Source organism: Saccopteryx bilineata, chromosome 10, assembly GCF_036850765.1.
Source record: "Saccopteryx bilineata isolate mSacBil1 chromosome 10, mSacBil1_pri_phased_curated, whole genome shotgun sequence".
In the NCBI taxonomy this organism is placed as follows: domain Eukaryota; kingdom Metazoa; phylum Chordata; class Mammalia; order Chiroptera; family Emballonuridae; genus Saccopteryx; species Saccopteryx bilineata.
The window spans coordinates 44,695,263-44,707,803 of record NC_089499.1 but is presented as its reverse complement, the minus strand read 5'-3'; the positions used below and the strand labels follow the sequence as shown (position 1 = coordinate 44,707,803).

Sequence of the window (12,541 nt, the reverse complement as noted above, 5' to 3'; positions counted from 1 at the left end):
AAATTATTAAAAGCTGAGTCAGAGTGTTATTTGAGTTCAGAGAACAGAAATGGCAATGTTGGCTTGGTTTTGTGATTGATTTTTAGTAGAGGTAAAATTGAGTTGGACCTTGAAAGAAGATGGTAGTGAAAAAACTAAAACCAGTGCTATTCACGGAGGCGCAAAAGGTAAATAAGAAAAGTACCAATTTCACAACCTATTTTCAGTAAATGCTTTGTATGAATTATCTCATTTAATCTTCAGAGCAACTCATTTCACAGGTGAGGAAACTGAGGCTCAGAGAGGTTCAGGACTTTGGCTAATGAAGGAATTAGATTTGTCTTCACGCAACCCCAGCCCATGTTCTTTCCACCACACCACGTATAACCTCCCCAAGACGTGGGCAACAGCGCTCCTCCTCTTTTCTTGATAGAAATGATCTTTTAATAGTTTAGAATTGTAAAACTAGAATATTAAGATTTAAGAAGAGGCATCTCCTGGCAGCACCAAAATTCTCAAAAGGTAAGCATGTTTTGTTAGCTGAGTCAGAGAAGATCTGGTCATTCATCTGGCTCAGAAGTGCCCTAAATCCCCTAAAGAGCAGTGTGAGAAGCCCTGGCCGGTTGGCTCAGTGGTAGAGCGTCGGCCTGGCATGCGGAAGTCCCGGGTTCAATTCCCGGCCAGGGCACACAGGAGAGGCGCCCATCTGCTTCTCCACCCCTCCCCCTCTCCTTCCTCTCTGTCTCTCTCTTTCCCTCCCGCAGCCGAGGCTCCATTGGAGCAAAAGATGGCCCGGGCCCTGGGGATGGCTCCTTGGCCTCTGCCCCAGGCGCTAGAGTGGCTCTGGTCGCGACAGAGCAATGCCCCGGATGGGCAGAGCATTGCCCCCTGGCGCGCTGGGTGGATCCCGGTCGGGCGCATGCGGGAGTCTGTCTGCCTCCCCGTTTCCAGCTTCAGAAAAATGATTTGTCACAGCCTTATTCCTTGTCTGTCCATCCCACTGAACTGTGAGCAACTTGAGGGCAGGGCTGCTCCCAGCATCTGGCTAAGTACTTGGCACACAGTAGGTACCCAGGAAGGATTAGAAAGCCTTCTAGAAGCTCAGAGCCATAGACTGCACCTGGAAAAGAGAACCAGGCAACTGCAAAGCAAACAAAGACTGCCTTGAAAGCAGGGAGAGAATGTTTGGGAGACACAGGAAAGGGGCTTCCTCTGAGAAGCTAGGAGCAGCACAGGGATCAAGGCAACCAAGCCACCTGCCTCAGAGCATAAAACCATTGAAACTGGGCGTGGAGAGGGACTTGGGTCCCAATGCCAGGCCTGAGACCAGGAAGCCGGCTCTATACATGACACAGCATCCAACTAGGTCTGGACCATTATGCCAACCCAATCGACCTTGGCCTAAAAGCCAGCCTGTCTTTATCTCGTAGGCAGACCTTGCTGTCATGAGGGAGAGGAGCCAGAACCGGGTGTGACAGCAGCAGGATCAGCCAGTCTAATCTGGGGACAGACTTCGGTTAATCAGTAACTAGGTTGCTGGAGGAAGCTTGGCAGTCTGTTTATGCTTTCACAGGTTGGCTATTTTCCAGTATATGAATAAAGCTCTTGGCTTCACTTTTTTTGTTTTGCTTTATTTCTGATGGTGTATTTTTTAAAATAGACTTTATTTTTTAGAGCAGTTTTAGATGCACAGCAAACTGAAGTGGAAAACAGAAAACTTCTGTGTACGCCCTGTCTGCACACAATCCCAAACCACTATCAACATCCCCACCAGAATGGTACATTTGTTATCACTGATGAACCCACTCTGACACATCACTGTCACCACACTCCACAGTTCACCTTAGGGTCAGGCGTGGTGTTGTGCATTCATTGGGTTTTGCCAAATGTAAATGAAATATGCCCACCATTTTAGTATCACTAAAAGAATAGTTACACTGCCATAAAAATCCACTGTGTGTGCTCACTTCGGCAGCACACACACTAAGATCCACTGTGCTCTGCCTTTCCCCACAGCCCCACCCCAACCTCTGTCAACCACTGATCTTGATATTGTCTCCACAGTTTTACCTTTCCAGAATGTCACATGTTGAAATCACACAGTATGTGGCCTTCTTAGATTGGCTTTTTTCTCTTAGTAATAGGTCTTAAGTTTCCTCTGTGTCTTTACATGGGTTAATAACTCATTTTCTTTCAGTGCTAAATACTATTCTATTGTCTGGACGTAACAGAATTTATCTATGTATTCACCTACTGAAGGACATCTTGGATGCTTCCAACTTTTGGCAATTGTGAGTAAAACTGCTATAAACATCACGTGCTGGTGTTTGTATGGACATATGTTTCAACTCCTCTGGGTAAATATCAAGAGTGCAATTACTGAATTGTATGGGAAGAAAATATCAGTTTTGTAAGAAACTGCCAAATTGTCTTCCAAGTGTCTGCATCATAGTGCATTGCCACCAGCGGTGAACAAGAGTTCCTGCTGCTCCACATCCCCGTCAGCATTGGGTGGTGTCAGTGTTTGGGATTTTGGCCATTCCACTAGGTGTGTAGTGGTAGCTCTCTGTTTTAATTTGTATATCCCTGATCACATATAATGCTGAACATCTCATACATTTACCTGCTATCTCTATATATTCTTTGGTGAAGTGTCTGTTTAGGTATTTTGTCCATGTTTTTATTTTATTGTTGAGTTTTAAGAGTTCTTTCTATATTTATGATAACAATACTTTATAAAACAAGTGGTTTTGAAAATACTTTCTCCCACTCTGTGGCTTGTCTTCTTATTCTCTTATCTTAGCTTAATTTTTTATATTTAAATCTCTGACCTATCTGGAATTTGTAGTGAGATTGGGAATCCAAGTTTTGTTTTTTGCAGATTTGTCAATCTAGTAATAATCCAAACATGATGTATTGAATAATTCATTTCCCTCCACTAGTTTGAAATATGTATTTGGGTCTAAAAATCAGAATGCCTTTTTTTTTTTCTTGTATTTTTCTGAAGTGAGAAGCAGGGAGGCAGAGAGAAAGACTCCCACATGTGCCCAACCCGGTTCCACCTGGCATGCCCACTAGGAGGCAATGCTCTGTCCTTCTGGGCCATTGCTCCAATGCGACCGAGCCATTCTAGCACCTGAGGTGGAGGCCATGGAGCCATCCTCAGTACCCAGGCCAAGTTTGCTCCAATGGAACCTTGGCTGCGGGAGGGGGAGAGAGGGACAGAGAGAAAGGAGAGGGGGAAGGGTGGAGAAGCAGCTGGGCGCTTCTCTTGTGTGCTGTGGCTGGGAATCAAACTTGGGACTTCCACATGCTGAGCTGATGCTCTACTGCTGAGCCAACTGGCCAGGGCCAAAAACATAATATTTTTTAAAGTCTGTATTTACTGGTTACTTAAAACGAGAGCTGCCTATACACTACTAACACTTCTATATAACAAGGTACCCTAGTCATTTTCATGTATGTGTTCACCATATTCTATATTTCATTTAAAATAGTGGTTGTGTGAACTACATTGCTGAGATTTTCCCCAAGGGAAATTTGGGTATCCCCTGAGAACAGAGGCCATTAGCCTGGGACCCCCTTACACTTGTCTACTCTCTCAAAGCAGCCATTCCCTTAGGGCAGCGATCCACTTCCCTCCTACACCAGCGTGTCTTCGTCTGATCATATATAGCTTCCCTCATCAGCAAAAGGGGCCCCTTTGCTCCTATTAAGATGGAAATGCGTTGGGACAGAAGCTATGCCATCTCTGAACATCACTGGACACCTATCCCACACACTGGCCACTCTCTCCTCCTTGTTGACTATTTTTAAAAACTGTTCAGAGGGCTCTCTGAAGAGAGGGTAGCAATGAGGACTGTGGCCCCAGTAAAATGAAGAGCACTTCTGTGTGGTTTCATGGCTGACATTCCTCCAGGCCAGCCGAAAACCACCTGGGGCTGGAGGGTGGCCTCCCGCCCCCACAGCGGGCAGCTCAGGTCAGGCTCCCTTTCCTCTGTGCAGGGGTCCGGGCGGGAAAGAAGGTCTTCAGCTGGATCTCTCTCCCGCCCCCGCCCCCGCCCCCGCCCCCTCCTCATGCCGCCTCCCCCTGGACTGCTTCTGCTTTCAGCATTGCCAGCTGCCATCCTTCCCACCCTGGGCTTCTCCTTCCCTTTCTTTCCCTTCGAATGTTTTGTTTTCCTGTTCATAGAGATAAGCTTGCAGCTTTCCTCAGGAGGGCCGTAGGACGGAGTTGAGCAGAGTCCCGGGCACAGAGCTTCTCCCCGGTGAGACGCAGGGGAGACCGTGAGACAGAACTCAGCTGCAAAACCGGTGGGTGAGTTTCAGCACTTTCAGGATGGCCGTGACCCCGAGTTACTCACTGCTCCCCAGACGCTGTGCTCACAAGAGTTTATGATTACCATTTCACAGAGAACAAGTTAATTAAACATGAAATTTAATGCTCCCTTTTAGCAACTCCATCTTATTTTTTATTTTATTTTATTTTATTTCTGAAGTTGGAAACGGGGAGGCAGTCAGACAGACTCCCACATGAGCCCGACTGGGATCCACCCGGCATGCCCACCAGGGGGCGATGCTCTCCCCTCTGAGGCATCGCTCTATTGCAACCAGAGCCATTCTAGCACCTGAGGCAGAAGTCACAGAGCCATCCCCAGCCCCTGGGCAAACTTTGCTCCAATGGAGCCTTGGCTGCGGGAGGGGAAGAGAGAGACAGAGAGGAAGGAGAGGGGGAGGGGTGGAGAAGCAGATGGGCGCTTCTCCTGTGTGCCCTGGCCGGGAATTAAACCCAGGACTCCTGCACACCAGGCCGACGCTCTACCACTGAGCCAACCGGCCAGGGCCAACTCCATCTTATTAATAAGGCCTGCAGCCTGACCTGTGGTGGTGCAGTGGATAAAGCATCGACCTGGAAATGCTGAGGTCACCGGTTCGAAACCCTGGGCTTGCCTGGTCAAGGCACATATGGAAGTTGATGCTTCCAGCTCCTTCCCCCTTCTCTCTCTCTGTTTCTCTCTCTCTCTCTCTCCTCTCTAAAAATGAATAAATAAAATTAAAAATAAAAATAAAGGCCTGCAGCCTCCAGTCTCTAGTGTGGGGCTCACACTGCTGGCAGATCTGAGATGTGGTCGCTGCTTGGGGGAGAAGAAGGAGCCACCGCCCTCTTGTGAGCCCCGAATGGGGAGCCTCAGGAGGCCCAGGGCAAGGGAAAAGCAGGGTACTGAGGGGTGTCAGTCGGGGAGTGGGGGACAGAGAGGCATTTCTGGCTCTGAAGCTCACCAGTGGTTTCACTAGAGCCTCCGTTGCTCATCTCTACATGATGGTGGCAGTTCCCTCTCAGGGGATTGTCCTGAGGATGAGCTGGAGCTGCATATAAAACAAGTACGAGTCACATAGTAGAGGCTCAATGAATGAGTCTTACTATTCCGGTCAAATCATCTAGACTCATTAGAATGACCCTGTGCTATTCATGGAAAGTGTTCCTAAATTAGCACCTTCCACATGTCAGTGATGAGGAATCTCAGCTAAAATCACACTCTATAAAAGGTACCACATGCTTTCTTCCTTCTCCCCATCTATTTACTCTTCCCCTCACCTGACCTGCTCATCACTCCCCTGAGAGCACGCTGTCCAAGCCACCGCCTGCAGTAGCCCCTAACAGATTTCCTGGTTCCTTTCTTGCCCCCTTCCATCAAGTTTCTGTAGCATCCACCGGGTACGAGAACAAACGTCGGAGACTTTCAGGAGTTAAGATGTTACTTTATTGGCCAGTTTAACCTGTGCAGGGGCGAACTCCCGAGATGTCCGGAGACACCGTGCCCACAAGGAGCTGCAAATGGGAGCCGACCCTGGAGCTTACAGCCATGCCCTTATATATTCTAAGTGAGCAAGCATAGTACAGAAGCAGATGTGGCAGTTTAGCTATTGGCTAGGGAGGTCACACGCAGCATAGCAACAGGGGCCGGCATAGCAACAGGGGCCGATTTTAGCTTAGTGGCGAATTTCAAAAATAAACTTCTGATAAGGGTCTCTGACCTTCTTTGTTCTCAGCCTCACAGGAGCCATATCAGCACTTACTGTTGTTCCTTCAATAGTTACACTCTTTGCAACACTCCCTGTTCCCTCAATAGTTACACTCTTTGGCAGCCCCAGTACTCCCTGAATCTAACATTTCCATATATTACCAGAGTGATCTTTTGCATTTGGAAACTGAGTCTTATATTATTACGCTTAAAACCTTCCAGTGACTACCCACCTCACTTAGGATAAAATCCTTGCCATGACCTACAAGTGCGACAGGAGATGGTCCCTGGCCACCTGTCCAACTCCATCTCCCACTAGTCTTTCCCCATTTATGCTGCTCCACCACCATGCCGTCCTTTTCTATTAAACAAGTGGTTCTCAAAGTGTGCGCCAGGGTGCACTGGTGCGCCCTAGATGATTTCCAGGTGTGCCCTATAGTATTCCAGAGAAATATGTGCCTGTTGGGGACCAAAAAACAACAGGATTTTAGAGTTTAGATTTTTGGGGACAGAGGTGTGGGGAATTGGCTGTAAGCTGACAGTCTGCCCAAGCCCCCATCTCACTTGCCTGATTAAATTGCAAAAGGCTGTTAAGCTGTGATGCTAGATTGTTTACACTACCCCCCCCCTCCCGTGTTCCCTGGAAAGACTGGAAGGAACTTTCTTCTATCTTTTGTTTGGTATAAAGTTAAGATGATATGTATGGTGGGGGTTTTCTGCATTTGATAAAATTCTTGGGTTGCCTTTGAAATGTGATCAGAGACCATTGATTTGCTAATGGCCCACTTTGCCCTATAAATAAAGCAAGATACAGTTTTTAGGTGCACTTTGTTCTTGCCAGCAGCAATTACAGGGCCCTCCCAACCCCGTATTTTCTTAATTCTGCATATTTTCTTAATTCCACACCATTGCCACTCAGGACCTGGAATTACTAGCTGCGCTGGTTCACAGCATGTGCCCAGATATAAAAATATAGTTACTCTATTGTACCATTTCATTATGGAAATACCACTCTTTTTGTTAACACATCATTATTATATTTATTATTAACACATCATTATATTATTTATGTTTCTCATAAACACAAGGATGAAAAAACTTAACACATTGGTACCGGGACCTGCTGAATTTACTAAATCTTACTAAGAATGTATCTATATATATAAAAAGATAACTTTTTTGTGGTTTTAATTTTTTAACCCTTTTTTATTTATTCTAAAAAGCATAACTCAAAAAATGTAACATAAAAATGTTTTCTAATGTCAGAATAAATTTAATTCTGTCGTATTTATTTTGTTTAATAACCATAAAAGCATGCTTTGACTTTATTTTTTTTATTATTTGACTTAATTATTATAACATATTTCTCAGAAATTTGTATATAGTGCACCTACAATTATTTGTAGGATTTTAAATGTGTCCCAACTTCAAAAAGTGTGAGAACCATGGTTACACTCACTCACAGCCTTTGCACTTGCTGTTCCTGGAAAGGCTCCTCCCCCTGTTAGGGGCTGAATCGTGCCTTCCCTGTTGAAGCCCGAACTTCCAGCACCTCAGATTGTGACTGCATTTAGACATAGGGCCTTTAGAGAGGAAATTTAAGTAAGAGGAGGTCTTATGGATGGGCACTAATCCAGTAAGACTGGTATCTTTATAAAAGGAGATTAGGACAGACACACACAGACCCTGTAAGGACACTGAGAAAGCAGCCATCTGCAAGCCAAGGAGAGAGGCCTCAAAGAAACCAAGCTTGCTATCACCTTGATCTTGTCCTTCTAGATTCCAAGATTGTGGGAAAATAAATTTCTGTTATTTAAGTGTGGGGCAATTGTGTTAGGCTTGCTCGCAGGGTTACCAGGTGTCCGCACTTTGCCTGACTAGTAAACGGGTATGGCCCGGTGCTTTCCGGCTCCGCAGCTTCTCTACTGTCTGCCCAAATGCAATGTGAACCTGCCTGGACTCAGCCACCAGCATTATAGAGGCCAAAGGAGTACGAGAGTTGCAGTGTGAGGTGCAGGCAGAACACCAATGACACCTGGAAATGGAGCGGTCTCTGGAGAAGGAATTACAGGTTTGTGAGTTGCAGTTTGCCCTGGAAGCTGAATGTTGGCAGTGACAGCTGTGGGAGAAAGCTCAGGAGCTTGAGAGTCAGCTTCAGGCCGAGAGCCGGCAGCTGCTGGAGCTAAAGCAGGTGCGGTAAAGCGAGCTGCAATCCTGCTGTTGGAGTGGCTCTGAGTCAGTGGGAGCAGGCGTTTCTGACCCCTCCTTTTCTGAGGAGGAGGCTCAGGCTGCAACTGCTGTCCCCAGACTCAGAGCTGGGCCAGTGGTTGCCAAGATGTTAAAATCCCAGCAGCAAAGAGTCTCTCAGAGGCAACCACAGCCTGCTCCACAGATAGTGGAACGCTGTGTGGTCCAGCCCTACACACAGGAGTTGGGGGCACAATTCAGGTGTCACTCATAGACAGTAATATGAGATACCCTGATGGGGGGCCAGCTCCAGTGGACGCCCTCCTGCACCAGGAAGCTGCTCTCGTCTCATTGGAGAGATGCACCAAGGACACTTTAAGGTTTCCATGGACACAGCCCTGGAATATACAGGCCCTCCCACCAACCATGGAGTAGGGGCTAGAGAAGGGCCTCCAGTTTGCACCTGGGGCAGAGTGCTCAGGGAGACATTGTGAAGGGCACCTTTGTAATTATTGTGTAACTTATGCTGTTGCTATAGTCTCTGGTGTCATGTAGATAGTGAAGCGAGCAACCCTAAAGGGGTGGAATGTGGGGCAGCTGTGTTAGGCTTGCTCGCAGGGTCACCAGGTGTACGCGCTTCGCCTGATTAGTGCGTGAGCACATGGCAGCGCCTCGTGCACATGGCCTGTGTAAGGCTACAGGTGTTTGTGCTTGGGGAGGGGGGCGGATTGTGGAAGTGTGGATTGCCTGCCCGCCACTGTGAGGGGCCATTTTGCTGTTTGTTTGCCTGAGAGGGGGTTTCCCCTGCCTGTGTTCTTGTCCACTGTTGTGAGAATTTATTAAACAGAATGGCCCAATGCTTTCCACCTTGGCAGTGTCTCTACCGTCTGCCCGAATCCAATGTGGACCTGCCTGGCCTCAGCCACCAGCCTTACATGAAGCCATCCAGTCTATGGAATTTTTGTTATTGCAACTTCAACAAATCAATACAACCCCATCTCCACATGGCTGGTGTCCTGTCACTTTCAGCTCTGAACATAAACGTCCCTAAGAGTATGTCCATAACCAATCAGCCTAAACTACATCTCCCCGTTGTTTGTTTTTCTTCGAAGTAAAATAGTTTCTCAGTATGACATTATTTTATTTGTTGGCTACCTGTAAAGCCCATGGCCAAGGCCAGGCTGGTTCACATTGGATTCAGGCAGATGGTAGAGAAACTGTGGAGCCAGAAATTGTCAGGCCATACCTGTTCACTAGAGGCTCACAAAGACAGATGAGCAAGTAATCAACGAAAGTGAAAGAACTAATGAACAAAGGGAAATCTGCTATTTGCAGTAAGGGCAAAGGAAAAAGGAAAATCTCACCTCATGGTGGTGGGAGAATGATCGCAGAGAATCGCAGCCCAGGGGAAGCACCCACAGTCTTACAAAGACCATGCATCTGTCACATACTCACACACCAATCAAGCAAAGTGCTTGCAGCTGACAAACCCGCCAGCAAGCCTAACACAGCTGCACACACTACCATATTGTCTTGTTGCTCTGCTAGGACAGTACCTGGCACAGGGAGACACATGAAAAATATTTATTGAATGTCCATGTTTCCAAGTACCCAAGAGGCTACAAAGACAAATGCGAAGTGATTTCTAACCTGGGGAAGCATGGGCCTCCTGCACGCAGGAATCCTGGGAGTGGACGCTGCGTGGTCTGGAGAGGCCAGCACAGAGCTGTGGGAGGACAGAGGAGGGGTGGAGGTGCTCTGCTGTGTCTGAAAGCCCAGAGGAGTGAAACAACTGTGTGAGTGTGGGCAACACTAGCGGCTCAGTTGGCACAGAGCGACCTATGCTTGTAAAAAGGGGTGAGAGAACAGGAGGAAGGGGTAGACGGGCTTCCCCACGAAGTGCCAAGTGAAGGGAGCTGAACTTCCTTCTCTCTCATTCTCTCGGTGTCTCTCCCTCCCTCCTGCCTCCTCCTCTCTCTTGTTCTTCTTCCTCTACTTTGTTATCTTTGTCCTTTCTCTCTCTATCTCTCTTCCCCAAATCCCTTACAAGAAGGAAAAATAACTCCAACCTCATGGCTGTGTTGTGAGAACAGAAGAGATATGTAAAAGCATCCACCAATGTGTCACATTCCTAATTCATAATAAGCAGTTGAATAAAAGTTAGTTGCATAACTGTAATAAATGTTTCCTTTCTTGGACTTGAATGGATGGTGCACTGTTTCTCATCCATACCCACAATTATCACTTCTTCATCCATACCCAGCTTATCACTTCTTCAATCACCTGCCCATTCTACACACATCTAGTGATTTGCTACATTCTGTCTATACATCCTCTCTTTGCTCATGTAAGAGTGGAATCATGAAAGCAATTTAAGGAACTCAAATGATATGAGCAGTAAACACATTCAAGCTTGAAATAATCCTGTAGTCAGCTGAAATTATGGTTTCTAATTTAATTCCATTGTGATCAGGGAACATAATTTTCATGGCATGAGCCCTCTTACATTTTTTCAGATATATTCTGTTGGCCCAGAGTCTTATCTACCTGGTAAATGTTCCCTAAGCACTGGAAATACAATGTGTGTCCTGCTGTTGTTGAGAGGAGTTTTCTATACATGTCAATTAGGACAAGTTAGCTGATAGTGTTGTTCAAAGACAGTATATCCTTGCTGTTGTCCACCTGTTCTATCAACTTTCTTTTGACTAAAGTTAGCATGACTATCTTTTTCCATCTCTTTACTTTAAGGTATTTGTGGCTTAATATTTGCACAATAGGGAGTATATAGTTGGGTCTTGCTTTCTGTCCAACTTGACTATCTCCTCTTTTTCATTAGGGCCATTTACATATAATATGATTATTGGTATAATTAGGTTTAAATCTATTATCTTGATTTTTTTTTTCTGTTTGTCCATGTGCTCTTTGTGCCCTTCTCCTGTCTTTCATTTGATTGTGCATTTTTTATGATTCAACTCTACCTCTTTTGCCCTAGCCAGGTTGCTCTGTTGGAGCATCGTCCTGATATGCCAGGGTTGTGGGTTCAATTCTCACATACAAGACTCAACCAATGAATGTATAAATAACTGAAAAAAAAGTCCATGTTTCTCTCTCTCTCCCTGTCTCTAAAAGTAAAACAAAAAATTGTTTTATTTCTACCTCTTTTTGGCTTACTAGCTATAACTTTGCTATATTAACAGGTGTTTAAGGGCTTACAGTAAATAGCTTTAACTTAGCACAGTTTATCTTCAACTGATTTGATCTCCTTCACAGATATATAAGAAACTTATCATAGCCTATTTTGGGCTATATTTTCCTGTTTTTTGGCATAGCTGTTAATCTTTGATGCCAGACATTGTGAATTTTACTTTGTTGGGCACTGGATACTTTTGTATTCCTATATATCATTATATTTTTTACCTTTGTTCTGGATTATTTACTTCCACACAGTTTAATTCTTTCACTTTTAAGATGTATTAGGTAGGACAAGAACACTGTTTAGTCTGGGGCTAATTCTTCCCCACTGGCGAGGCCTTTCTGAGTACTGTACACAATGCTCCATGACTGGTGAGATTTCCCATTCTGACTGATGGGAATGTTCCTGGCCTCATGTGAATGCCAAGTACTGTTCCCTCTAATTCTATCAGGAGTACCTCCCCATACTTTCCTCAGATAGTTTCCTCCTGTGCATGTACTGATCAGTACTCATGCTAAACTTAAAGAGGACCCTCTGTAGATATGTGGGGTTCCCGGCATTTTGACCCAAAAACTATAGCTGCCTTGGGTCCCTGGACTTTCAGCTGCGTGTCCTCAACCCAGAGAGTCTGCCAGGCTCTGCCTGTTGCACCTTCCAGTGCTGTGGCCTGAAACTCTCTCCAGGCGCTAAGCTGGGGCAATTTATGGCTTTGTTTCCCATCTCTCAGGAATCATCTTTCATGGCCTATCAAGTGTCTTAAAAACCACAAGTTTATATATTTTGCCTGCTTTTAATAATATTTTTGAGCCCTGTTACCTCCATCATGTTTGGAAGTAAAAATCTAACAGAACCAAAATTACGAAAAAGCCGTGGAAACAACTTTAGGTATTTCCCAGTGAAAAATAACACAAATTGTTTAACTGTGACCAAGGAATTGGATGGAGATGGTTTCACTGACATCCTGGGGGAAGACATTAAAGGATCAACTGAGGAGCAGAGAGAAACATTTAGTACAGAAAGTTCTCAGTATCCTGTATTTCTGGGAGATTTAAGGGCTTTCCACGGTAATTCCGACAAGGGTGTGGGGCTTTCCCTTCCAGCGCTGATCTTTGACCCTAACCCCAAGTACAACAAGACTCCCAGTCCTGTTTCCCATTCC

General features: G+C 45.7%; 1 non-coding gene across 1 annotated transcript; it reads left to right on the top strand.

Annotated features, from left to right (window-relative positions):
* The first annotated feature begins 591 nt into the window (after positions 1–591).
* TRNAA-GGC (transfer RNA alanine (anticodon GGC)) lies at positions 592–667 on the top strand. The gene has a single exon. It is a non-coding gene; the product is annotated as a tRNA-Ala (tRNA).
* The last annotated feature ends 11,874 nt before the right edge of the window (positions 668–12,541 follow it).